Here is a 25,113-nt window from a genome sequence, read left to right on the forward strand (position 1 = left end):
CGGGGCCTCGCTGCCGCTGAGGCTGGAGTCTGGTGACCCCGACGCCTTCTCCCGCCCTCAGCCCTCCCTCCCTCCCTCCGGTTCAGCACCCTAATCGCACCCGAATCGTGGCCACAGAAACCCCAGCAGGCCGGCCCTGCCGATGGCCCGTCCCGTCCTCCGAGCTCCGTGGGAGGGAGGCGCTCACCCGCCCGGGGCCACCTGTGCAGAAGCGGGGGGCTGGGGAGGCGATGAAACCACCGAAACGGGTGCGTCTGCGCGAGACCAAAACTCACTCTTTGAAACGAGTATTTGATTAAAATACTATTTTAAAACACTGATTCCAGGCGTCGCCCAGAGCCTTACAAGGCAGCATTTCAGGCTAAGCCCACGTTAGACGGCGAGGCTCTGGGGGGACCACAGGTCGGGAAGCGTGGGCGGAACCGGGGACCAGGAGGCAGCTCCCGGCCCCTCCCCAGCGCCCCCAAGGGGCTCCTGGCTGGGCCGGCAGGTGACAGGGAGCGCGACCCGCGGTCCGATGCGCCCACAGGGCGTCCGTCCTGATGTTTGACCCTCACAGGCGGAGCTTCGAGCAGGCATGTGACTCGCGCGGGTGGGAGGGAGCGATTTTCAGCTTCATCACCTGCGGGCGAACCTGCTCCGAACTGCGAGGAAACCTTGTCAACAAACACGGTCCAGCAGGTGTTTAACCCGAGGAGCTGGCGCCAGACGTCCGTCAGCGCGTCGCTTCCCCCTGGAGAGGGACCCGCTTGGAGAGAGGCCGCAGGACCTGCGCGGTGCGGAGAAACGTGGCCTGTCGGGGTCGGGCGGTGTGGCTGTCCCAGCACGTGGCTGCCACTCCAGGCTAACGCGTCACCGTGCGTGCAGGTGACCTCGGTGACGCCGGGCGGCCGCTCGCAGACATGTGTCACCGTCGTCGCCGGAGAAACTGTGGGCGGGAGGCGACGGTCCTGCCCAGACCCTGTGACACACTTGCCGACCTTCACGCGCTGGCACCGGCTCAGGGCCGACCCCCAAGAGCAGCCCTGGGCGCCGAGGGCTTATTCGCAGGACTGTCGATGCTCCTGTTTCTTCCCTTAAGGAAGGAGCCCAAGGTCGGAGGAAGGAGACGGCCAAGAGCCTCCGACCGGGCGAGCGCAGTCTGTTCTCCGCAGCCAGAAGGGCCCCTGTGGGCCTCCCCGCCCCCCTGGGCACTGCCCTTCACACTCGGGGTAACAGGTTCTTCAGCGCGGACTCCCGGGCCCTGCCGTGGACGCCTCCATCCGCTCCCAGCACCATCACCCCCCACAGCCGCCCCCGTCCAGTCCCACGGTCAGGCAGCAAGCGCCCCCCCAGCCACAGACCTGACGAGAGCGTGTCCTTGCCCGAGGACCTCGGCGCCTGCTGCCCCAGGCCCAGGCTGAGCCCCCCAGACCCTTGTGATGCCCACGGTGGCTCCTTTATGATCGGGGCCCAGAGGAGGGACCACCCTGAGCCGCTGGCTACACTAGAGCCCCCGGGGCCTCCTCTGCCCACCTCACTTCCCTCTCCCATCCCGTCCGGGCGCGTTGCTTCCCCGGGGCCAGATCCGTCTGCTGCCTGCAGGCGTCCGAGGTGCGTCCGCGGGGACAGCGAGTTCACCCGCGTCCTGGGCTCCGTGGGAGCAGCACCCGGGCAGGGTCCGTGTTTCTCAAGGACTCAGCCTGCGCCTGGCACATCTGCAAAGCTGCTCAACCCGATTTCACCGACTCTTCCCATCCCTGTCCCGGCTCCCCCACTTTACAGGTGGGGAAACTGAGGCCGGGAGGTGGAGGGGCTCGCCTGCCCCAGCCTTGCCCAGCACCCGGGCGCCTGTCCCGATGGGGGGTAACCAGAGACCCCAGGGCTGGGGGCAAAGGACAGGACACCCAGAACTTGGCTGCGCCATGGGGCTGGAGCTGTGTCAAGTTTGCTAAAGAATTGAAAATTTCAAAAGCATTTTTTATATCAGAACAAACAGAATGATTATCAAACAGAAATCAACAGGCATCTTTTAAAAAGTCCAGCCTGCGGTTCAGAGGACGGCTGTGCAGCCCGGGGTCCTGACCGAGGAGCCTCCTCCGAACCAGCTGCCGGGGCCGAGTCCCCTCCGGGAGCTACGGTCCCTTCAGGAACCGGCCAGAGGCCCCCGTGTGCGTCTGAGGGGACGTCCCGGGAGCCCACTGTGTGCCGGCCCCGGGCAGCCTCCGGCTCTCACGACAACCTCAGGACAGGTGTGGTCAGCCCAGGGGGACTCATGCCGCCCGATGCTAACACCACCCGCTCGTGGACGGTCCCCCCTCCTCCCTCCCAGACCCGACCCCCTGCCGGCCGGGTGGCCCCCAGGAGCCATCACACGCTGTGCGCTCAAAGCCCGTGGCTTGCACGTCCCTCTAGGCACCGATCCCGGGGCTGCACCTGGCCTTTGTCACATCAACCTGGGGAATGGGGGGCCCCCTCTTGGCAGGCTGGCTGCACCAGAAGTGGGGGCCACTGGCCAACCCGAGACCAGCGAGGATGGGGACCCCGCTTCTGCAGCTTGATAGGCTCCATCTAAGGCAGGGGTGGGGAACCTTTTTTCTGCCAAGGGCCACTTGGATATTTATAACATCATTCTTGGGCCGTACGAAATTATCGACTTAAAAATTAGCCTGTTCTATTCGGTCAGGCACTTAATTAACTCGCCCCTAATGGGACGGCTGGAGCCGCTTCTCTCTGGTGAGGCCTTGGCAGGGCCGGACCAAATGATTTCTCGGATGCGTATGGCTGGACGTTCCCCAGCCCTGATCTAAGGAGATTCAGAAACGGGGCTACACAGGCAAGAAAGGAGGGTGCACAATGGTGTCCCCCAGCTGCCCCACCCAGGGCTTCCTGCCCCCCCCCCGCCCCGGTGGTGCAGGGGCTCCCTGCTGGCTTCTGGACCCGCCACGGTCCAGACCTGAGCCTGAGGCCGCTGCCTGGGGCCCCCAGGCTGGGACGTCCAGGGAGAAGTGACCTAGGAGGGCCCCACCCCCACACTGACCCCTACGGGCGGGTGCTCTGCTTCCCAGAGAAATGATCGCACTTTCCCGGGAAATTCTGTAAGGGGTTTGGGAAAATGTGGCTATTTCTCTTCTAGAACTGCCCAGGGACCCAATGACAGCGCAGAGGGCACAGTGGGGACCCTTCCCGTCAACGCTACGGAAGAGCTAAATGAATGTCAGGCTTCTTCTTGTGAGAGAAAATTGAAAATCTCACCAGAAAGCAGCAGAGGGTCAGAGGGTCAGAGGCAGCGGCCCTGGGCGCAGGGCGGCCACGTGGGCTCGAGGTCCCCCCAGAGAAAGTGCTGGGAAAGCTTCCAGACGAGAGAGGGGTCCCCCTGTGGTCCCGGCTCCCCTGGGAGGTGGTTTAAGGCAGGGTCTGGAACAGCAGCCCCACCACCCGCCGAGTGATCTGGGAGACCCCTGGGGCAGGGGACACTCACGCCTGCCCAGGCTGACCCTTCTGGGCATTTCCTTGCTGGCCCCTTCCCCCTAAACCAGGCTCTGCCTGTGACCTCCGCCCCCTCACCCCTGGCTGCCTGGGCGGGGGGCGGGGAATTTAATATCATCACCTCATACAATTCAGAAATTGGCACCAACGCCCGGCTTCTCCCCTGAGCTCCAGACCACGTGTCAGGCGGCCTCTGTTCCGGTCAGCTGGGCCCCCAAGCTGACCCCTCCACACCCCCCCCAGCCTCCTTTCCCCCCTCACACCCACCAGGTCCCCGCCCCTGTCCCAGCCACCGGGACATGCTCCATGCTCCTCCAGGCGCCCCAGTCTCACCTCCGACATCTCAGATACAAGCCCTCCCTGGGCCCTGCCTCCCAGAAGCCCCTTCCCAGGTCCCCGCCGCCTCTTCCCCTGCTGGTCGGCCCCCCGTCTCGGGCGGACTGTCCCATGAGCAGGGTCTCCTGGACAGAGCCGTTTCTCCAGAACTTCCTGCCGCTGCCCGAGGGCTGACGTGAGTCCTAACACCGCGCCCGGGGCACAGGGACTAGGGCTCAGGTGGAGGCAGCGGGAGCCCACGGAGACACGGAGGTCCCACCAGGTGTCCGTGAATTCCGTGGGGGAGCTGTGGTCCGGTGAGACCGCGCAGCCCCCCGGGCGGACAGTGATTCTGAACCGCGGCCTCGGCCCCCCTCACTCACGTCCGGCACTTTCCTGGTTCTCTGGGCCACACGCAGACCTCAGCTCCTCGTGGCTGAAACCCGCTGCCTGCAGACCTAGAGGAGCAGCTGGTGACGGCAGCTGACCGCTCTCTCCGCCGGGGGCTAGAGGCCCGGGGACGACGGCCTCCTTCCCTTGTGACCGGACCCTCGCCTCGGCCACACCCGCTCGGAAAGGCGTGGGTCCAAGTCAGGCCGCAGGACGGTGGAGGGTGGACGGTGCTGGCTTGTGGGGGCCCGTTCCCCGGTTTCCTGAGGGTCCGGCCTGGCCGGGCCCCTCTGCAGGGGCCGGTGTGCACCCTGCCTGTCTGCACTGGCCTGGCCTGTGGGGGAAGCGTGTTCATCAAGGTCAAAATGTGGCATCGCCCAAGCTCAGAGCCCCTCGCCGGGCCTCAGGGGCCCCAGCCGCGCCCCCCAGACACCTGGCACCCTTCAAGGTCAGGACTCCCCGTGTCTTCCAAGCCAAGAGGCCACACCCCTCACTGCAAAGCCCTCCCCCTTTGCACCCAACCAGCACCCTCCTCTGTTTCTCCATGTTCCTGGGCACTGGGCCTTTGAGAAGACTCAACGCCAAGGACACGCCTTCCCCACCCAAGCTCAGAACCAACTGAAAATGGGATAAAGGATAAGACACAGATTATTACCATCGTTACTAACAAATGACACCGCTCTCCCCCTTCCCTCCCCTCTCTCTCTCCATGTAGTTCTTCCTCTCCTCCCATCTCTCTGCCCCCCCCCCGGTGCCACAATGCTGCAAGGGAGCCCGAGCCACATGCAGCAGCTGGGCAGCTGTTCTGGCCAATGGACCCGCTGAGGTTCCAGCAAACCCATCTCCGGGCAGCTCCAGCTGAGGCTGAGCGGGGCCCACGGGGCGGCCGCCGGGTGCCCAGGCCCCTCCACAGCTAGGCCTGCGCAGACTCTGCGGCTTCGCCCTTTCCTGGAGCTTTATGAGCCCGAGCTGCACACTTACGATGTGTGTGCTTTTCTGTATTAAATTAGATTTCAATAAAATATTTTTTAAAGCTACACTTCATGGCAATTTTCCCTCGAAAGGCCTTCCCAGCACCTGCTCCGCGCTATTCAGCTCCGTCCCGCGGCTTCCGGCAGCGAGAGCCGAGCCCTCACTCAAATCAGAAGCACAACGTTTAAAGAATAATTTCCCTTTAAAATGATGTATGAATATCGCCGTGCTCGGCAGCTGGCAGGAGGAGCGTGGCGGCTCATTGTGAACGGATATAACCAGCCCTCAGCGCGTCCCGCGGGGTCCAGAGTCAGGCGCTAACGGGGATCATCTGCTCTGTTAAAGAGGAAACAGCCCTGGCCCGTGGGACTCGGTGGTCAGTGTCGGCCTGCACACCGAAGGGTTTTGGGTTTGATTCCGGCCAAGGGCACGTACCTGGGTTGCTGGCTTGATCCCAGGCCAGGTCGGGGACCAGGTCGATGTGTCTCTCTCACATTGACGTTTCCCTCCCTCCCTCCCGTCCACTCTCTAAAAATTAATAGAAAAAATATCCTTGGGTGAGGCGGGGATGTGTGTGCAGAGACCCGCCTGGGACACAGACGCTGAGAACGCTGATGCCTCCGGGGAGGGCCCTGCTGGGCGGGGGCCATCGTATCCCCTCAGACCTCGCGGATTCTGCTCCAGGTGAATTATTACCTATGAAAAATTAATCTGATTTTAAGAAGTTAAGCCTTATGGAAAGAAGGTCGCGTGTTCTACGATCGCCCACACTCCAACCTGCTTCCTTTTAGCGGGTTCCCCTTACCTGAAAGGAAGAATTTGGAAACGATCCCCAGGAGCTCCTTCTGTGATGTCAGGTGCCAATGCGGTGACCTGGAGGCCCCGGGGCTCCCTCTGCAGTAACGAAGGGAAAAGGTTGATTGTTTTTCAGGTTAAAAATATGTAGGGACACTCATGCTAGTGACACACCGATCAAAACCCCCAGACGACACACATCAGAGCTCCTTTTTTCAATGCAAAAGAAAGCTGTGCAAAACAGCACCACAATTTCTCAAAAAATAAACACAGAATTCCCACATGACCCGGCAACTCCCCCTCCGGGTACAGCCCCCAGGGCAGAGCATTGACGAGACACCCGTGGTCCCACGGTCCCAGCAGCATCCATAACAGCCAAGTCGTGGGAGGCGCCCGGGGCCCGGCGACTGCCGAGCGGATGGAAAGTGAATATTACTTTGTCCAGCCGCACGGGGAACGTTACTCGGCCTTGAACAGGAAGGAGGTTCTGACAGGCTGCAGTGTCGACGGGCCTTGGGGACGTTTGCTCCGTGAAACGAGCCAGTCGCAGGAGGACAGACACTGCGATTCCACTGACAGGAGGAACCTGGGGTCCTCAGAATCATGGCAACCGAGAGTAGATGGTGAGGGCCAGAGCTGGGGGGCAGTGAGTGTTCACGGGGCGGAGTGTCCGTTTGGGGAAACGGAAACGTTCTGGAGACGGTGGAGGTAAGGACTGCACAGCAGTGGGGACGTGCCTAATGCCGCTGAGCTGTGCGCCCCAAAGGGTCAGTTTTGCATCATGAACCTTTTACCACAATCTTTGTTCAAAGTGTGTTTGATGGCCAGAGAGTTAGAGAGTTAGAGAGTCCCCCTGTGGGAAGCCCATGGGAGCTGACGCTGTGGTTCCAGCCCAGAGCTCGGGCTCGGGGGACAGTCACAGCTCGGGCTTGGGGGATAGTCACAGCTCGGGCTCCCGGGATGGCCACAGCATGGTTTGTGAGGTTCTTCCCCAACTTGTGAAAAGGCAGGCGGGAGGCCACAAACCTGAGGACAGTGCAGGCCCGGTCCACCCACCAGGCTCACTCACCGGGCCATCTGCCACCCACCTGGGCTGGCTCTGCCCCCAGCCCGCCCTTGGGCCTCCCAGTGATTCCCAGCATCTCCCAGCCCCCCCACCCTAAGGAAGCCTGTCATACTGTGTGGCCACAGTTGGGCACCGCCGGGGGCTCAGCGGGATCTGACAGCTTCTCTCCAGGACTGAGCTCAGAGGCTGGTAAGTGGGCCTCAGTGGCCTTGCTCCTTCCACTCCCAAGGGACGGCCATGCCGTGGGGCCAGGCGCTGTGCTGGCCGAGCGCATCGGGGACAAGACAGGCCCGTCCTGGGGTCCCCGGGGCCAGCCATGGGCATAGCAGTGCTACCCGGAGAGCGAGCCTGACACTCACAGTGTCTTGGGTCAGCCAGGGACCTGACTGCTCCAGGCCCCGCGTCCCCACAGGAAGAACGGGCCTGGCAGCTGGGTCTGGGCCACCCCAGGGCTCTAACATTGGCAGCAGCTCCCCCCACGTCCTGGCAGGCTCCTTTGTGCCTCGGAAAAGGGGAGTGGTACCAGCTGTACAGGCCGCTGAGGGGCAGTGTGGATGCCAAAATCTTGGCTTCCACGTGTATAGATCCAATTCGGGGCTTTGGGACATAAACATAAAACAGGGACAAGAACGAAAACGCCAGCCCTGGCTAGAAGCTCCTCTAACGGAGTGCTCGCAGCTGGGTGCGCGGACGCTGTGCGCCGGGCGGGGCCTCTGCCCACTTCCCCAGGCTGCTGGCGCGTGAACACACTGTAATATAGTGACTCAATTTTCTAAAGAGCCAGTTAGCAATTAAACCGAGAATGTTTGGGAACAGATATTAAATTCTAAGGAGAATTGCCACTTAAACGTTAACTTTTCTGAGCAACAAAGGGGTAATGGGGAGCAGCCGGGAAGTTTCTCCTGAATTTCAGGGAGGAAATTATAAAAATTGAGGTCAGACGCCCTTTGGGACTCTTTAAATGAATCCGTGACCTTGATATGATGCCGGGAAGCAGTGAGGGCATTGGGATTGTCTTAGGGGGTGCTCGTCAGCTTCTGTTCCAATTTTCAGGTCTAGTGACATCCAGGCGCATCCTGGCACGTTGGTTATGGGTCATTGGTGGCACCGATTGCTCCAAGCAGATGGTTCTAGGAATACAGTCCCTCTACTGTGGGGAAAAAATGCAGGAACCCTCTCCCCCCAGCTTTGTTTTCATTCATCCGGCGGTTTTCTTTCTTTCTTTTTTTTGTTAACCCCCACCTGAGGATATTTTTTCCATTGATTTTTATTTTTTTTATTTTTATTTTTTAAAAATATATCTTTATTGATTTCAGAGAGAGGAAAGGAGAGGGAGAGAGAGAGATAGAAACATCAATGATGAGATGGTCATTGATCGAGCCCGCAACCCAAGCATGTGCCCTGACTGGGAATTGAACCCTGATCGCCTGGATCCCAGGTAGATGCTCAACCGCTGAGCCACACCCGGCCGGGCATCCATTGATTTTTAGAGAGAGTAGGAGGGAGGGGAGAGATAGATAGAAACATTGATGTGAGAGAGACACACGGACTGGTTGCCTCCCACACATGCCCCAACTGGAGCCAGGGATGAACCTGCAACCCAGGTATGTGCCCTTGACTGGGAATTGAACCCATGACCCTTCGGTCCACAGGCCGATGCTCTAACCACTGAGCAACACCGGCCAGGGCCAAACAAAGATTTTCAATGAGCACATGGAACGTGCCACGTGTTGGGCACACACAGGCCCCCAGAACACAGCAGTGGATGTGAGTGTCAGGGACCTACTGCCCCGAGTTTACCTCCCAGGTTCAGAGGCCTCAGGGAACCGGGGATGACGCCTGCTGGAGAATGGTCCTCGGACGGCTGTCCTCGATAGAAGAGGCCCAGGCCCCATTTCCAGCTCTGGCGGGACCACTGGCAGGAGCTCAGCACCCTTCTCATCTGCAAAGGGAGCGCCAGCCTCGGGTGTCTCCAATCTCCCACAACGTTGAGCGGAGCTTTAATTAATAACCCTCTTGGCGTCCTCAAGTTCAGCCAAACAGGTCAGACCCGCTCACCCAGCTGTCCCAGGGCTCAGGCGTGTGCACAGGTGGATGTGGGGGAGTTTCATCGAGGAGGCGCTTTCCAAGTGTAATTAATCGTGTGGGAATCTGCGATTGTGCCGATACAGCTACTTACACTGAAGTAAGTGTGCCAAGGTCATGGTTTATGCAGAGCCAGGAAAACCGGGGCTAATAATAAATCAAGTACCAGCTGCGTGTGGACCCCACGTGGAGAGCTGCGCCCTCGCTGGGGTCTGGTTGAAGGAGGCGTGTGGACCGCAGGCCTCCCGCCCAGGAAGGTCGTGTGAAAATTGAAAATGGACAAATAAAAAGCTCTGGGAGGATGGTGGCGAGGACCTTGCGTGGATATTGTCAGGAAAAGGGACGGCCCTCGTTCCGCGGGATCCCATGGCGAGAACGGGACGGCGGTGGAACAGGGCCCGCGGTCGGGGCAGGACCCGCTGCCATCCGAGGGTCACATTCTCCCCGAGACACACTGCAGCGAACCTCCGCGTGTATAAACCATGAATTATTAAAATGCACTCGGGAATTCTGCGCTCCATTTGCGCGAATCAATGGGCAGAGGCCGCTTCCCACCTTTGCTTTGCTGCTTATGTGAATAAAGGCTGCAAACCAACACGGCCAAACTCACGGGGAGCCGTCCTAGTCACGGCTGCCGTCAATCTAGAACGGCCTTGGTAAAGGACTAGTCCGCTGGTAGATAGGTGGGTGTTGTTTTTAATTTTTAAGGATATTTTCAAAGGTGCTCGAGAGTAAGAAGACGGCGGGAGGACTCACGGGGCCCATCCCCCCGCATTGAGCCGCGTCTCCAGGTGGCGCCTGCTCTCCCCGGTTAAGTGACCCGAGAGCCACAGCATATTCAGATAAGTGGACTGAAGAGCCGAGGTCATGCGAACATGCAAAAGTACACAGATACCAAGCGTGAGTGTTATAAAAATGACAACAATTCTTCAGTAAGGTCTACGTTATTGAAATAATTCTAGAATCTAGGCAGATACAAACAAAACACCATAAAATGCTCAAAAAGCATTTGAAAGATGGGGCAGGTCTGGTGTGCTTGGTATTAAACCGTAAAGCTGCAAAAATCACCGTTAGAAAAAGCAGACCTTATAATCTGGGGGCAGGGAAGGAGGGCTTCCTGAGCCTAACACCAAAGGCCATTAAGAAAAATAATAACTAATCTGGTCTTATACAATTTTTTAAAAATTCACATACTTATACATCTGAGAGAATTTAAAGACAAACTATTGTAATTAATATGTGAACTTGGTCCACTTTCCTGGCATGGAATCAGTGTGCAAAAATCAACTATATTTCCACGTGAGAAACACTCAGATAGAAAATAAAATTGACAAAAGACGGAACTTACCTGGGGAAAAACCCAACAGCAGATGTGCAGAACTTTTACGCAGGAGCCTACAAGGCGCCGCAGAGAGAAACGGAAACTCCCAAAATAAAGGCAGATCGAGCAAAGGCGTAGGGAGCCTCCTCCGTAGCGTGGCGGGCGGAGAAACGTGAAACGTTCTAAACGATGGGAAGCTTTGCTTTGGTGAGTTCTCCCCAAATTCATCTCTTAACAGAGCCCCAGTTAAAACCCCACTAGAGCCCGGCAGGTGTGGCTCAGTGGTTGGGCATCGACCCAGAAACCAAGAGGCCACCGGTGTGACCCGCGGTCGGGGCACATGCCCAGGCTGTGGGCTCGACCCCCAGTAGGGGCACGCGGGAGGCAGCCGATCGATGATGTTTTTTTCTCATAGATGTTTCTGTCTCTCCCTCTCCCTTCCTCTTTCTCGAAAAATCAATAAAACATATTTTTTTTAAAAAACGCAACAGCAGATAGCGTCTGCAGAAATTCACATGCTGGCTCAAAACTCAGATGCGTCCCAGATAACCCTGAAAAAAAAAAAGGCCTCTTACTATAAAACGGGCTTATTAGGAGCCAGGCAGGTGTGGTTTGCATGAGGACAAACGGACCGGGGGTGCCAAGGACAGTCCAGAAGCAGACGCAGGGATGCAGTGGGGCGAGAGCTTTGTTTCCTAAACGGCCGAGGCCCTGTCTGTGGCGACATTCAGAGGTGTTTTGGTCACTTGAGCAAATTGTCCTCTAGAAACGCTGTGCTCGCTCACAACCTCTTAGGTTCCTGACCGTCTCCACGCGGGGTCGGCCTTTGAATCTCTCCTAACCTGACAAACGACACCGCTGTTCCTGGCCTGCGGGAGGTTCCCGTCTCGGTGGGGGACTTGGGCAGCTGCTTTATCAGTCCCCTGTCTGCGTCTGCTGCTAGTCCTTCGGCTTATCTTAGTGGTTTGTCATATACTCTGTAGTCTCTCCTTGTTAAAGGTGCATTTCTTTCTCTGGTGCACTTGAAAGTGTGGATGCTGGTGGGCAGCGTGGGTGCTGGGTGCTCAGACCTTCGTCAGCAGCTCAAAGGGACCCCTTCGAAAGCCCCACCCCCCAGTGACCAGGGGACGTAGCGACACGCAGCCCAGCCCCTGGCCCCAATCCAGCCTCCAAAGGGCCACCTGCCCCAGGCTTCCCTGTGGGCCTGGCTGGGGCCTTCGTGGAGACCGCACCCCTGTGCCCAGTCCTGCCTCTCTCCTCACCTGCCTCCTCCGTGTGGGTCCCCAGAGCCCTGAGTCAACCCGCGGCCTGCTCACCCCCACCTCAGAGACCGGGCCTGGGGGGCCCCCCACGGCTGTTCTGTTCGCGGGAGGAAGGCCTTGCGTTGTCAGACCTGTTTGTCTGCTTTACGGGTTTGCGTCTGTGAAACCCTGAGACAGCTTCCTGCGTCCCCACGAAGGCGTGGATATTAAATATTTACAGGCGGAGCACTGTCGCACCTGCTGTGTACGTGGAGGGAACGCAGAGCGTCGAACTTCGTTTCTGTCCCAGAGGCTCCGGTGGGAGTCCCAGTGCCGCTTATTGAGCCAGCGATCCCTGCGCCGCTGATCTGAAATATCACCTTAATAACAGAGCAAATCATTAAGGGATTTGGGCTTATTTCTGGCTTCCTGGTCTATTGGCCCGTCTGGTCCTGTGCCAGGCGGGCACAGCCTCCATGTCACTCACCAAGACCAGGCCCCACGACTCCCCCGTCCTGCTGGGAGCAGCCGCCCTGTGTTTATTTGGAAAGTGCACAGTCCTCCCTGCCCACACCCACCCGCCTCGGCCCAGCCCGGCCCCGCCGCCCGAATAAGCCCCTTGATGTCTGTCTACTGACTAGTGACAGCGGTGTCCGGGGACCCCAGCACAGCACCGGGCCACAGAGGAGCCCCCGGTACTGTCCTTTGACCAGGCGGGAGGAACGCTGACTCCTGAGCTGTCCCACCAGCCCGGACTGTTCCCCGGGCAGACACCTGTGTCAGGACAGATTGAGACAAGTGTCCTTGTCTCTCCCCACAGCTGCTCAGTGCAGACCCACCGTCCGCTCCGGGTGACTCCTTTTGAGACTTCCTGACCCCACAGACCTTAGGAGGGCCCCCCGGTGTTTCCCCCAGTGACCAGGACCTGTAACTGCTGTGTCCTATCTCCCTTCCAAGGCAGGGAAGACAGGCAGACAGACGGGGAGGGGGCCTTGATTGCTCAGCATCCCCCCTCCAGGCAGACACCTGCCCCCTCAGCACCACTCGCCTGTGGGACCCAGAACCCTGCTGCTGTCAGTATTGTCCCTGCGGGTGGTCCACCCTCCGACCGTCTTCCAGGGAGGCTGCTCGAGTGTGAAATGGTGAACTTGAGCATTGGCAATCCACAGGACGTCTCAGTGGCCCCGGGGGCCCAGGCGCCACCTCCTCAGTCTCTGCCCCTGAAGGAGGAGGAACTGGGGAGAGGGTGGACCCCACGGTGCAGTCTGGCCCCCCAGCTGGTCCTGACATTGTGGCCTCGGGCCAGGGGTGAGGCCGGTGAGGCCCTTGCCTGGGGCTCATGGGCCCTGCTCCCTTCTGCGCACCCACCCGGAGTCTGAGCAACAAATGGAGGCCTGTGTGGGTCAAGAAACCCTGGATAAGGGGGTGGTATGGGCCCTGGAGGAGCCTGTGCCCTCCCAAGAGCTGCAGGACTTGTGAGGCTCCCCCACCCTGGCCCAGTGAGGACACCCCCAGGTGGTGCTCCCCTTTGTCTGTGGCCACAGCCCTCACCTTTGAGGCAGAATCCAGAGCAACCGCAGGTGAGAATGAAGCCCACAGGAGGAGGGGTCCCCCCGAGACCCCCGGCCCACGGAAACCCCGAGGGGCTGGGGGCCGGGCCTGTGGGGGCCCTGGAGGCCGGTCTCCAGGTGAACTCTGCGGGTTCTTGGGGGAAGCTGTAGGCCCTGTTTGTGAGACGTGGACCAGGCAGAGATTAAAAATAATAACAGGACACTGTGGTGACAGGATGAGAGGGAGGGAGGGGGCTGAGGGCTCGTCTATGACAGATGCCAGGCGGCTGGGTGGGGGCACCCCCGACACTGCCCCCCTCCCCTGGGCAGGTGGAGGTGGCCGGTGGCCGGCTTTGGACTCACTCGGACCCATGTCCTGTCACTAACCTGCCTGGTCACTGAGGGCTCATTTCCTGGGGATAAAAGTCAGCCTGGCAGGGCCCAGCGAGCGTCAGAGGAGAAGGCGGCTTTGTGACATAGTATCAATTGTTACATAGTATCTACAATGTAACTCCTTTTAAATCCTCCTGCTACGAAGTAACGTCAGACTTCAAGAAAAGTTGCAGGAAGCAGCCCGGAGCCCTGGGGCCCCTCCCCCAGCCCCCCAGGCCGCCGGCCCCCGTCTCCATGGCACAAGGACCAAAACCGAGAACCGACCCCGGCCCGATGCTGTCACCCGCATTACGAGCTCTGTTTGGCTTTCGTGTTTTCCACAAGCGTCCCGCTCCTGCTCCAGGGGCTCGCCTTGCCTTCGGCGGCCCCGCACGGCCTCCTGGAACCGGTTTATTTTCTCAGGGCGTCTCTCGAAGGACCTCTCACCGCCTCATGAGAAAGAAGCGAGGGGCGCGGGCGTCTTTAGGGGACAGCCAGTTAACAGTGTGGCAAACGTCCCCGCCTGGCGCATGCCCAGGAGTGTCTAACGCGGCTTTTGTAACCAGCTAGGGGGGCGTCTGGAACCCGACCACTGCAAGGTGGCCTCAGGTCACTGCCATCCGCGGGGACGTGGGGAAGTGCCCGGTTTTTCTCCCGGTTGGTACAGACAGCTGCCTTCTCAGCCACGGGTCGCATAACACAGTCGTTTGGAAAGGGTCCTAAACCTGCCCGAGCTCAGGAAGGATGACAAATAAAATCTGGCGCCCATTAGGGTGCACAGATGCGTCCGAGGCCAAACGCGACCGCCCGGTGCATCACTGACATGGGAAACCATCTGTGGGGAGGCTCGGGGCTCCCTGGGGTTGCCAAGGACACCGGGCTGCTTCCAAGTGTTCCGGGCGGTGTGGAAAGTCTGGCCACCATCAGCGTCACCATGTGAAACTTCAAAGCAGAAGCTGCCGCCCTGAGGCCTCCCAATCCCAGGATGGTCAGTCAGGTGGACCGAGCCCAAGGCCAGGCGCCCGCTAGGAGCAGCTGAAGACTCACAACCCCACGAGAGATAAAAACACAGCCCTGGCCTCAGAGCCTTGGTCCTGAGGGGGTCAGTGGTTATTTTTTTGTTAATTCTCACTTGAGGATATTTTTTCCATTGATATTTATTTATTTAAAACTGTATTTTTATTGACTTCAGGGAAAGGAAGGGAGAGAGAAACATCCATGATGAGAGTCCTTGATCGGCTGCCTCCTGCACTCCTCTTACTGGGGATCGAGCCCACAACCCGGGCATGTGCCCTGACTGGGCATCGAACCGGGATCTCCTGGATCCTAGGTCGATGCTCAAGCGCTGAGCCACGCCACTGGCTTTTCCATTGATTTTTAGAGAGAGTAAAAGGGAGGGAGAGAAACATCAACGTGAGACAGACACATCGATTGGTTGCCTCCTGCACGTGCCTTAAGCAGGGCCGGGGATCGAACCTGCAGCCCAGGTACACGCCCTTGACCGGGAATTGAAACCACAGCCTTTCAGTCCATGGGCCAACGCTCCAACCACTGAGCCACACCAGCCTGGGAGCCAGTGGTAACGTATGCTTTGGGAAAGCTGCAGGTACAGACTCCTAACGACTCAGGAACCCAGGCTCAGTGAGTCAGGCGGGAAACCCCAAGGAGATGAGATAAACGAGGCTCGGAGTGCTCCCCATCTCAGCGGGTGTCGAGGGCCACACCTGTCTCTTCCTATGTTTCCGTCGCCCTCGCCAGGAGTCCAGGCCCCAGGCACAGCGGGCTTCCCGTGGGCTGCACCCTCCCGGCTGTCTGTCCCCGGCCCAAAGGCCCTGGCCCTCCTCTGCTGTCCGAAGACCTGCTGTTATGGTTATTGTCAAATGTTCAAAGCCTGACGCTGTGGTACAGACATTGGTTCCGCTACAGCAACAGCAATCATCGGAGGCCTGTCCCATTCCTGCTGCTGCTTCTAGTGTCCGGACCTCGGGGAACAGAACAGGTACCCGCAAGCTGACCTGCAGCACAGGCTCCGGGGCAGGGACGCAGCTTCCTGAGAGCCGTGGGCAGGTCCGCGCGCAGCGGTGGCACCCACAGGCTCAGGGAAGCTTCCCTGCGGAAATCTGCACTCGAGCCAATCTGCCCCTCGCGGGAAAGAGGGAGGAGACTTGTCCCAAGACCCCCAGAAACTGAGACTCTGGAGCCGTCGTAGGGACTAGCTCTGGCCGCGTTGTCCCGTGCGCCCTGCTGGCAGGAGACACCGTCTTCCTTGGATGACAAACAGAACCTGTGGGTCAGGCCTGACTACCCTCTCGAGCCCGCGAGGCCTCAGCAGGCGGCAGCCGCAAGACCGACCTGCAGCCCTGTAGGAGGGACAGCCAAAGGTCGCATCCAGGGTGACAGCCCGGGGAACCTCCACACAGGCCTCACTCGACCTTCCGGAGGGGAGGGGATGGGCCAGGGCTGCCGTGGAGCCCGCTCGCTGGGGGGCCGGGGCCCAGGCCCAGACTCGGACGGGACAGCCAGCTCCCCGCTCGGCTGCAGGAAGCCGACAGCACCTCCAGTGCTGTGCTGATTAGCAACAGTGTGTTTAATAGAAATTTCAAGGTTCATTACGGAATGCGGATTAATTAAATTGAGAGGGAAGTTAATGAAAAATATTCCCACCGGACACATGAAGCAGCAGCCCTGCTGTGGCAGGAGGCGAGGCTGGAAACGTGTGGACCCGCCAGGCCCCCCGCGTTTGCCACTTGAAAAGTGACTCAGTGCTCCTGCTGCGTCCTCTAGAGCAAAGACGGTGGCAGGGTCCTCTGGGCCCTCGAGTCCTCGCCCCTCCCCAGGCCTGGCACCCCAGGAGCGGGCCTTGGCTGCTGTCTGAGGGACCCTGTTGCTGGCCGAGCTTGCCCGGAGCCCTCCTTGTGGTTTTGGAAAACAGTGCTTCTCGCCTTCGAGAGGCAGAGCACAAGCTGAAATCGGACACCTGGGTTCGGTTCTGCCTCCGCCTCCTGTTACCTGTGCAGCCCTGGGCCAGTTCCTGAGCAGTGGTGTCCACCTCTGTGAAATGGGGGTGTGAGATGGGGCATAAAGCACGTAGAATTGGTGCACACACATGCACACAGAGGCACCTCATGTGCACACCTGCACAAGCACCTGCACACACAGGCACCTTGTGTGCAAACACACACACATGCACACACACAGGACCCACATGTGCACACATGCATACACATAGGCCCCTCATGTGCACACACACACAGGCACCTGCACACACAGGGACCTCGTGTGCAAACACACATGCACACACACACAGGCCCCTCATGTGCACACATGAATACATATAGGCCCCTCATGTGCACACACATGCACACGCACAGGCCCCTCATGTGCACACACACATATGCACGCACACACACATGCACAGAGCACGAGAGGTCCTCGTGTTAAGAAAAAGAAAACCATGTTGGTAACAGGCTTTGCACCTGCTGCTCCCAGGGCCCCCTGACCCTGCTCCTTCACCCTGGGAGGCCATCTTCCAGTCAGCAAGTCACAGCCTCACGAGAAATATGAAGAAGGCTTGGAGATGTCGATAAGAAATGCATAATTCAGGGAGCGTGCCTCCCCGAGGGATGGCTGATGGACGAGCTGTGATGAGGCCGGGGTCGGGTTCTCACGGTGCGGAAGGAGACGTTAACCCGACCTGCAGGCTCCGCACACCTGGCAGAGGTCCAAGGACAGGGAGGGCCCTGCTCGGTCACCCAGGTCAGGGGCTGGGGCTGGAGAAGACGATCTGTGGAAAGCGCGGCCGCGAGGGAGCCAGGCCGCTCCCGCCTTCCGACTGTGCAGGCACCCATCTGTTGCCTAGCAACCAAACATGCTTCCTGCCAGAGATGGAGAGATGCGATCAGATGGGGGCTTTTGTTTTTTTTCTGGGTAATCAACCAGCTTAAGAGCCATCGGTGCTGCCTGGCTACCGAGCCAGCCCTGGCCCTGGATGCCTCCACCTGCCCAGTGCTGGACCCCAGGGAACCCCGGGTCTCCTGGATGGGTTGGCGCCGTGTGCAGCGGACAGAAGGGACCCAGGCCAGCTTCCAGCCGGCGCCCCAGGAGAGTTTCCAGAGAGCTTGGGGGAACTTACTCAACCTTCTCCGTAAACGAGCAGATTGATAGCGCCTGTGTCATCCGCCTCCAGGTGGCTGTCGAGTATCCAATGAAGCGATTCGGAGCCACAGGGCACTGCAGGAAGGAGGTCCTTTCTCTCCAATCCTGACTCTGCACCTTCACAAATGTCCACTCTCGGGATGGGGGCAGGGGCGGGGCAGTGCCTGTCCGACAGGGGACCTGAGGACCGAGGTTTTTATATGTGGGTCGAACTCTATGTTTTCTCTGCTACTTGTTTCATTCCGTTAACAACACATTTTGTAGGTCACTCCAAGTCAATATATGTGTGTAGCTTGGCTTTTACAGCCCTGTGGCATTTCCTGGTGTAGACACACCCACGATGGTTTTTATTTGGTAATTCAAATACATGCTTGGGTGTGTTTCTCGCCTACCAACAGGGCACATTTCAAATAGGCCCTTTTCAGCCTGGGGAGTTTTCTTCTACTATATCTTTGACTTTTATTTCTCCTACTCTCCTAATGCGGAACAGCTCGTGCTGACTGATAATTTCCGTCTGCCAGGAGCTGTCCCAAGCTCACTGTTCAAAGACAAGACATAAGGAGGTGGGTCATCACCCAGGCGGAGCTTGAAAGAAATCAAACAAGAACATGGAAAACCACTGATGGGGTGGGGGGCAAATGTCAGCGTTGCTTGGCTTAGCCGCAGACCGCTCTTACGCAGGCGCTATGTAAACACTTCTTTACTTAAAACTGTGATGTATCTACGTTCAGAGGATGGCGGGTGATCATCTGCAACAGGAGGCACTGGAAGCACCTTGTCCAGAGGCTCACCCACTGTCCACCATTCTCTTCTTGGAACCAGGGACAGACTACGTGTCCCAGCCTCCCCTGCACTTAGGTTGGGACACGTGAGTGGTGTCCTCCGGTGAAATGTGCCCTCAGCAGTGTTTCAGTTAAACCTCCAGACACTCTCTGAGACGGGTGCTCCTGTCATCCCGGGGACTTCACAGACGGGCAGTCTGAGCGCCAAAGTTCAGCAACGTGCCTGCGCTCACCCAGTGACCCACCCGCAGTTCTGAGCCTGAGGTCAGAGGGCACAGCTGCCTCCGACAGGAGCGGTCTTCTGTCCGAAGGCCCGTGAGCACCCGAGAGCCTCCCGACCCTGAGGCAGATGGCGTGGTGTCTGCGCCCCTCCTGCCCGGGAAGAGGCGCCAGGGCTCCCTGGCCAAGGGCAGAGCCCGGAGGCCCCTGTGCAGTGGCTCCCAGTGCCCAGAGGTCTCTCTCTTCATTCCGGCCTTGGCCATGTCTGGTAACCGATAGTCGCCACCGGGACAGGAAAGTTGTCGTTGGAACTGGGCAGAATCTTCCACTGGAACCATCTCAGAGTCAATGAAAACAAGGAAATAGGGCGCACGCCCCCCCCCCCCCCGCCATAAAGGACACAGAAAGTACCTCCCCAGGTTCAGAATCTGCCAGTTTAACAAGTTCGGAGTTGGTGACTCATATTTTTATGGACTAACTTTGAAACCCTATGATCCCATGATAAAAAAAAAAAATTAAACTTCCTCAGCTCTATAAAGATTTCTGGCCACTGTACAGGGCTTAGTAAACAGTTTGCTAATTTAGGCATAAATTAATTGCATGTTACTGGCAGAGGCACAAGCTAATTCTTTATGGGCCTTGGACCCGGGGCTCTGAGTCAGAGTAATTACGCCATCGGCGCAGGGACCGCTCAGTGCATTATCTGTAGCCTCTGTCCCCCAGGCTGGCCTTCCCCCACCTGACACCGGTCCACCTGGCTCTGGAGAGGGAGGAGCGGTCTAGAGTCGGGCAGACAGACTGGGTGGAACCCCCACCCTCCATCTCACCCCACTGCTGGCTCCGCAGCCTTCGATAGCCTGAGTCCCCTCACCCAGAGATTCCTCATCAGAACAGGGACAGCACCTCTTCCCACGGTCCACGGTTCACAGAGACCGTTTTCTCTCGCCAGAGGCCCTGACGTCTCCTCGGAGCCTCCCCTGCCCTGAGCAGAGGGATGCAGACCCACGGGCTCCTGCGGACAGACAGTAGGGCCCCCCGCAGCAGCAGGAGGCCGCGTCCCCCCCTCTCCACCTGCAGATCCGAGGCCGCGCCCCTCCCACCACCTGCCCCGGGGACTAGCTCAAGGGAGACACACAGGCCCAGCCTGGTGCTTCAGTCCCTGAAGACCGCGTTCGTCTTAGGCGAGACTTACATGGTTAATAATACTGTGCTGCGTATTTAAAACTAGCTAGGATTGTAGATCTTAGTAGTTCTCAAACAAGAAAAAATGTATAACTATGTGTGGTGACTGCCGTTGACCAGACCTGTGGTCACTTCACGATTCGGACAAACATCAAACCATCGTGTGGTCCATCTGACATTAATGCCAAGTAATATGTCAGTTGTACCTCAATAATAAGTAAACAAATAAGTGACTTTTATCATTTAAAAAAGTCCACATTAGGGGTGAGTCGTGTTTAATGTGGTCAAGATGAGCCCACAGATTCACACTCTTTCCTTGACCGGTGCTCGATGGGTGGGTGTCCCCTCTGCAGTTCACACAACGACTTCAAGCAGCTTCTAGGGCCCGGATTTTAAAACATAGACCAACGGTCTCCCCACTTCCCCACCTCCAGCCCCTGGCGTCCGCCGTGCAGTCTGCGCCCCGTGGGCCCTCTTGCCTCGATCCCGCACGTGAGACCCTGCGGGTCTTCCTTTCTGTGTGCAGCTTCTGTCACTCACCATCACGTCCTCCGGTCCGTCCACGTTGCTGCCAGTGGCCGGTTTCCCATTTTTATGGTGAGTGGCACTTCCTGTGCGTAGACGCGGCATTGTCTCTATTGCGCATCCCCCGGGGACTCGCAGGCATTACCCCGTCTGGGCTGCTGTGAGCGAGGCCTCGGTGAGCAGGGGGTGCCAGGGGCTCTTTGAGGAACCGATTTCATTCCTTCTGGAGACGGGCCCGGAAGCGGGGTCGCAGGCCCGTATGGCGGCTCTATTTTTAACTTTTTGAGGAACCTCCAAACTGTCTTCCGCCTCGGCTGCAGCAACTTACAGTCCCACCGACGACGATGTCAGGTGTTTTCACGTGGACAAGGAGGGTAATTATGCCAGCAGGCGGGTGCGTTAACCAGCTTGGCCGGCGTGATCATGCCCGATGTGTGTGTAACACCAAAGCTTCACGTTGTACACTTTAGATAAGCACAGTTTTTATTTTGAAAATACAGCGAATCTGAATGAAGGGCGAACAAGAGCGGCCCAGCCGGGTGGCGTAGTCAGCGCCCTGGGGCACGTCCCGTGCTGGCTGGAGACCGGGGCTCGCTAGGTTCTGGGTTTCACGGCCACCGAGGTGAATGGGGTGCAGTTCAGGGTGGGGAGGGAGGCGTTTGAAGCTGGGGAGACACGACATTGGCCGTGGCGTGGACGCTGACGGCCTCGATGTGATGGTTTCACAGATACTTACGTACAAACTTAGCAGGCCGCCCGCCTCGATAAAGCTGTGAACACAGCGCAGCCAGGAGCAGGCTGGGTGATCCCCCAGAAACATCGGCCTGGCTGGGTGATCCCCCAGAAACATGGGGCTCGCCCGGGCAGACACAGAGCGGGGCGTTGACGGACAGGCGCCGGACAGTTGACAAGGTGAGGAGCGTGGCCGCAGGAGGGTCCCTGTCTGGACGCCTCGGGCAGGGACTGGATGGTCAAGGAGCTTCCTTCTCGAGGTCAAGCATCGGTGACGTCCTTGCTGCCCTTCAGCTGTCCTCAGAGACCGCTGAGGGTCTCGAGGTGACGATCGCAGCTGGTGGGAAAGGACTGGACATCCAGGACGCCCCTGCTCACCAGGTTCCCGACCCTCTTCATCCCTCGCACCGTAGGGAAGGCCGAGGTTCTTCAGGGTCACGGCAGCTGGGCCAGGACCTTCCCCCGCCTGGCGGCTCAGGGGCATCTCCAGGCTGATCGGCCTCACTGAAGCGGGTCTGAGGTCCGGAGCCCAGGCCTCCTTTCCTGTCCGAATTCTCAAGGCTGCGAGCACCTGCCGGAGAGAAAGAGCACATTCAGCTCCGCGTGGTCCCCTCGCCTCCACCCCACCACCCGCAAGGCCAGCTTTGCAAATAAAAGCAAGCGAATCGCCCGCGAAGCCGCCCCCTCACCCTCTCTCCTAACGGGACCGAAGAAGCCGAGGCCGCTGGTGAGACTCCTCGGCAGACATTACAGTCAGAAGCTGCTAAAGACTTAGTGCAACGGGGACGAGAGGCCACCTCGGGCCGGCAGGAAGCAGCATCTTAAATCAAACCGTCACCGCTCTCTCCTCTCGACGACAAGTGGGCGGCGTGGGGCCGAGCAATCAATCCCTCCTCCTGCTCAGATGGGTCCCGATCTTTCCTTTAAAAGACGTCAGACGCTGAGCCACAAGACATAAACTCCCGACAAGGTCTTCTGAGGGCCTTGGAAGCAGCGGCAAGGGGAAGGCAGGCAGGGAAACGGCAGAGCCGCGGCGTCAGGGCTGCCAGAGCACGTGCGGAGGCGGCTGCCTCTCGGGTTCTCACCGTCTGTGTCCCAGCTCTGCTGCCCCGTGATAAGGAGGCCCGGTGCCCCCAGGAGGCGGCCTGCCCGGCCCATCCAGCCTGCCCCGGTGGTGCCCGGACCCCCCTGCCTCCGCCCGGTGCCGTGGAAGCACATGGGGCAGCTCAGGTCTGAACTGAGAATGCATCTGACACGCATCCAACCTGCAACATGGGCACCTATCAGTGCACACGAGCTGCAGGCCACTGAAACGGGGCCCCAGGGCTCACACCACCCACACCCAGGCCTGGGGTGACCGGGAGCAGTCCGGGCACCCTCCCCGGCGCATCTGCACAGGACCCTCTGGGAGCAGCTGCTGGGAAGTCAGTGTGGGGGCCTGAGGGCTGTGGGGGGTCCTCCAGACCGGTTCCTGGTGGGCTCCCTCTGCCTGGCTGGCTGGCAGGAGAACCCGCTCCCAGGGGCCGAGGCCCTGCCCGGAGGAGCCTGCCCACCCGTCCGTCCATTGCCCAACTTCTCATCAGCAGTGGGGAGGCCCCAGCCCCTCAGGCCCGGCCCCGGGAACCGCTTCAGGGCTCACGCGTGGGACCCCACGGCTGGCTCTCCACAATCCTGGAATTTCATCCCGAACCCTCGTTGCACATTACAAACGGCTTTACATTCCCAAACCTGAGATGAGGCCGGGGCCCAGGGAGGAGAGGCAGGGACAGTGGCTCCCCGCGGCCTGGTCCCAGCTGAGGGCGTGGCTGCCCCGGGCCCGGGGGAGCCTCCCCCCAGAACTGGCCAGTCACTGTCAGGCCAGGCTGACCAGTCCCGCCCAGAGTCTCGTTCCAAAGGTGGAGACGCGGAGGGGAATGTCCGTTAGTCCACGAGTTTAAGAGCTGAAGTAACAGTTTCTCTGGTTTCAAGGCGTCTGCCCACAGCCCTAAATGCGAAACAGAGATGCCGGGTTTACGGGGTTCCGGGGCTAGGATGACAGTGCTGGGGCCCTGTTTGCCCCATCCCCAAGCCAGACGTCCGGCACAATGGTTGGCTGGAGGGTGGGCAGCCCTGGCCCCCAGGCCTCAGAGAAGAGCCTGCGGAAGTTTCTGGAATCAGCTGCTTCCTTCTCTGCCCATCTCGTGGCTGCCGCCTGGTGCTGACTGGTTAGCAGCGGGGCCTGGCGCTGTGGGGCCCCACTGCCCTCCCGTCCTGTTGAGGCCAGTGCCCTGAGAAGCAGAGGTGGGGAGACAGCCTGCCCTCCAGGGGGGCCACCCTCCAGCCAGTCTGGAGGCGGTGGGGAGGGGTGCCCCCCAGTGTACCCGGAGCTCGGCTAAGACCAGACGCCAGCACCAGCTGGCTGGGTGACCGTGGGCACAGAGCAGCTCCCTGTTCCTCCGCCTGAAACGCCACAAAACGAGGCTGGGGCCACCTCCCTGGTTGCCACTGGTGCAGATCAAACGAGGTCACGGGTGGAAACGCTTAGTAAGCTGTGCCTCCTAAACGCCGCCCTGGGTCCCAGAATTGAAACCTCAAAGGCGTGGAACCTCACCGAGGGTGACTCTAGAAGGACACAGGCCTGGTTCAGCACCTGGGGGACGTTCCAATGCCTGGAGCCCGGCCACGGGCAAGGCTGCCGGGGAAGCAGAGCTCAGCTGGCCTCCCTCCGAGGCTGTGCTCTCCTCGCAGACGTGAGAGGGAGGGAGCCCATGACATCGTTGCCTCCTGCTCGGTCGCGGGGGGACCCTGGCTCGAGAGTTGCCGCCTGGGGCTCCTGAAGGTTGAATGGGCATCGCAGGCAATGGTCTTGCTCCCAGAAAGTTCTGGAGCCTCGGGCAGAGGCTGGGCAGGCAGGGGGTGAGGGGCCACTAGGTTAGAATCCCAGTGGGTCCTCTTGAGGCCCATCATCTCTCCCACCCTGAGGGACACACAGAGAGGTGAGTGCGAAACAGGAGAGGAAGGTAGAGGGAGCCCCCGCCCCCGCCGCCAGCATGGGCTCGATCTACTTACGACACATGAACCTGGTCTGGAGGCAGCCGGAGGCCCACAGAACAAACCCCGGAGATCCGGTACCTGCGGACCCGCTGTCCCTCTGTTCACGTGTCTGTCGGACGGAGGCTCGTAAGGGCCCTGAGGAGCAGTCACTGTGCACCTAGCAACTGCCCCGGGGGACACGGCCTCTCCCTGGTGATCAGAGAAACGCGGATTCAAACAGTACGTGTAGGTGTCACCATTCCCCACCTCGATCAAAACCGAGCAGCAACGGACTAACCGTAACAACCCAACGCTGAGCAGCGCTTTCATTCAACAGATATTTTCAAGCATCTATCATGTCAGGCTAACATCCTGACACATGAGACGGTGCCAGAAGCTCTGGGGGCAGTAACACGGGGGTGACGGGCCAGGCAGAGGTGGCAGTTGGGACAACATCACAGAGGACAGTCACCAGTGGTCACTTTGGTTTGGGAGCACATTAGCTATGACCAGAGTCCTTGGGTGGGGGCAGAACCCCCCAACCCCTGAGAAGGAATGACAGTCTGCCTGGGGGTCACAGCTGATTTCATAATCAATTCCTTTCCATAAAGTCAGGGGCAGCCCAAAGCTGCCGCCAGTCTCCCCCGAACACGGTCTGTGACTAAATGGCCACGTTTTAAGGTCAGCCATCGAACCCAGCGTGCGGTTGGAAGGAGTGGTGGGTGGGTGGCCAAGGCCACGAACACCCACGGGTTGAGACACGGCCCCGTGGTGCTGCCTGGGGAGGTCTCGGGCCTGGGGCAGGCCCCTTGCCCGTTCAGCCCGGGAGACAGCAGACAGGGGGCAAATGCTGTGAGGTGATCTGGGGGCCACTGCCACGTGCAGTGAGTATCCCTGGGAGCCAGGAAATGTCCCCAAGGGAGCAGACGAG

This window comes from Miniopterus natalensis, chromosome 8, assembly GCF_054644295.1.
Source record: "Miniopterus natalensis isolate mMinNat1 chromosome 8, mMinNat1.hap1, whole genome shotgun sequence".
NCBI lineage: Eukaryota > Metazoa > Chordata > Mammalia > Chiroptera > Miniopteridae > Miniopterus > Miniopterus natalensis.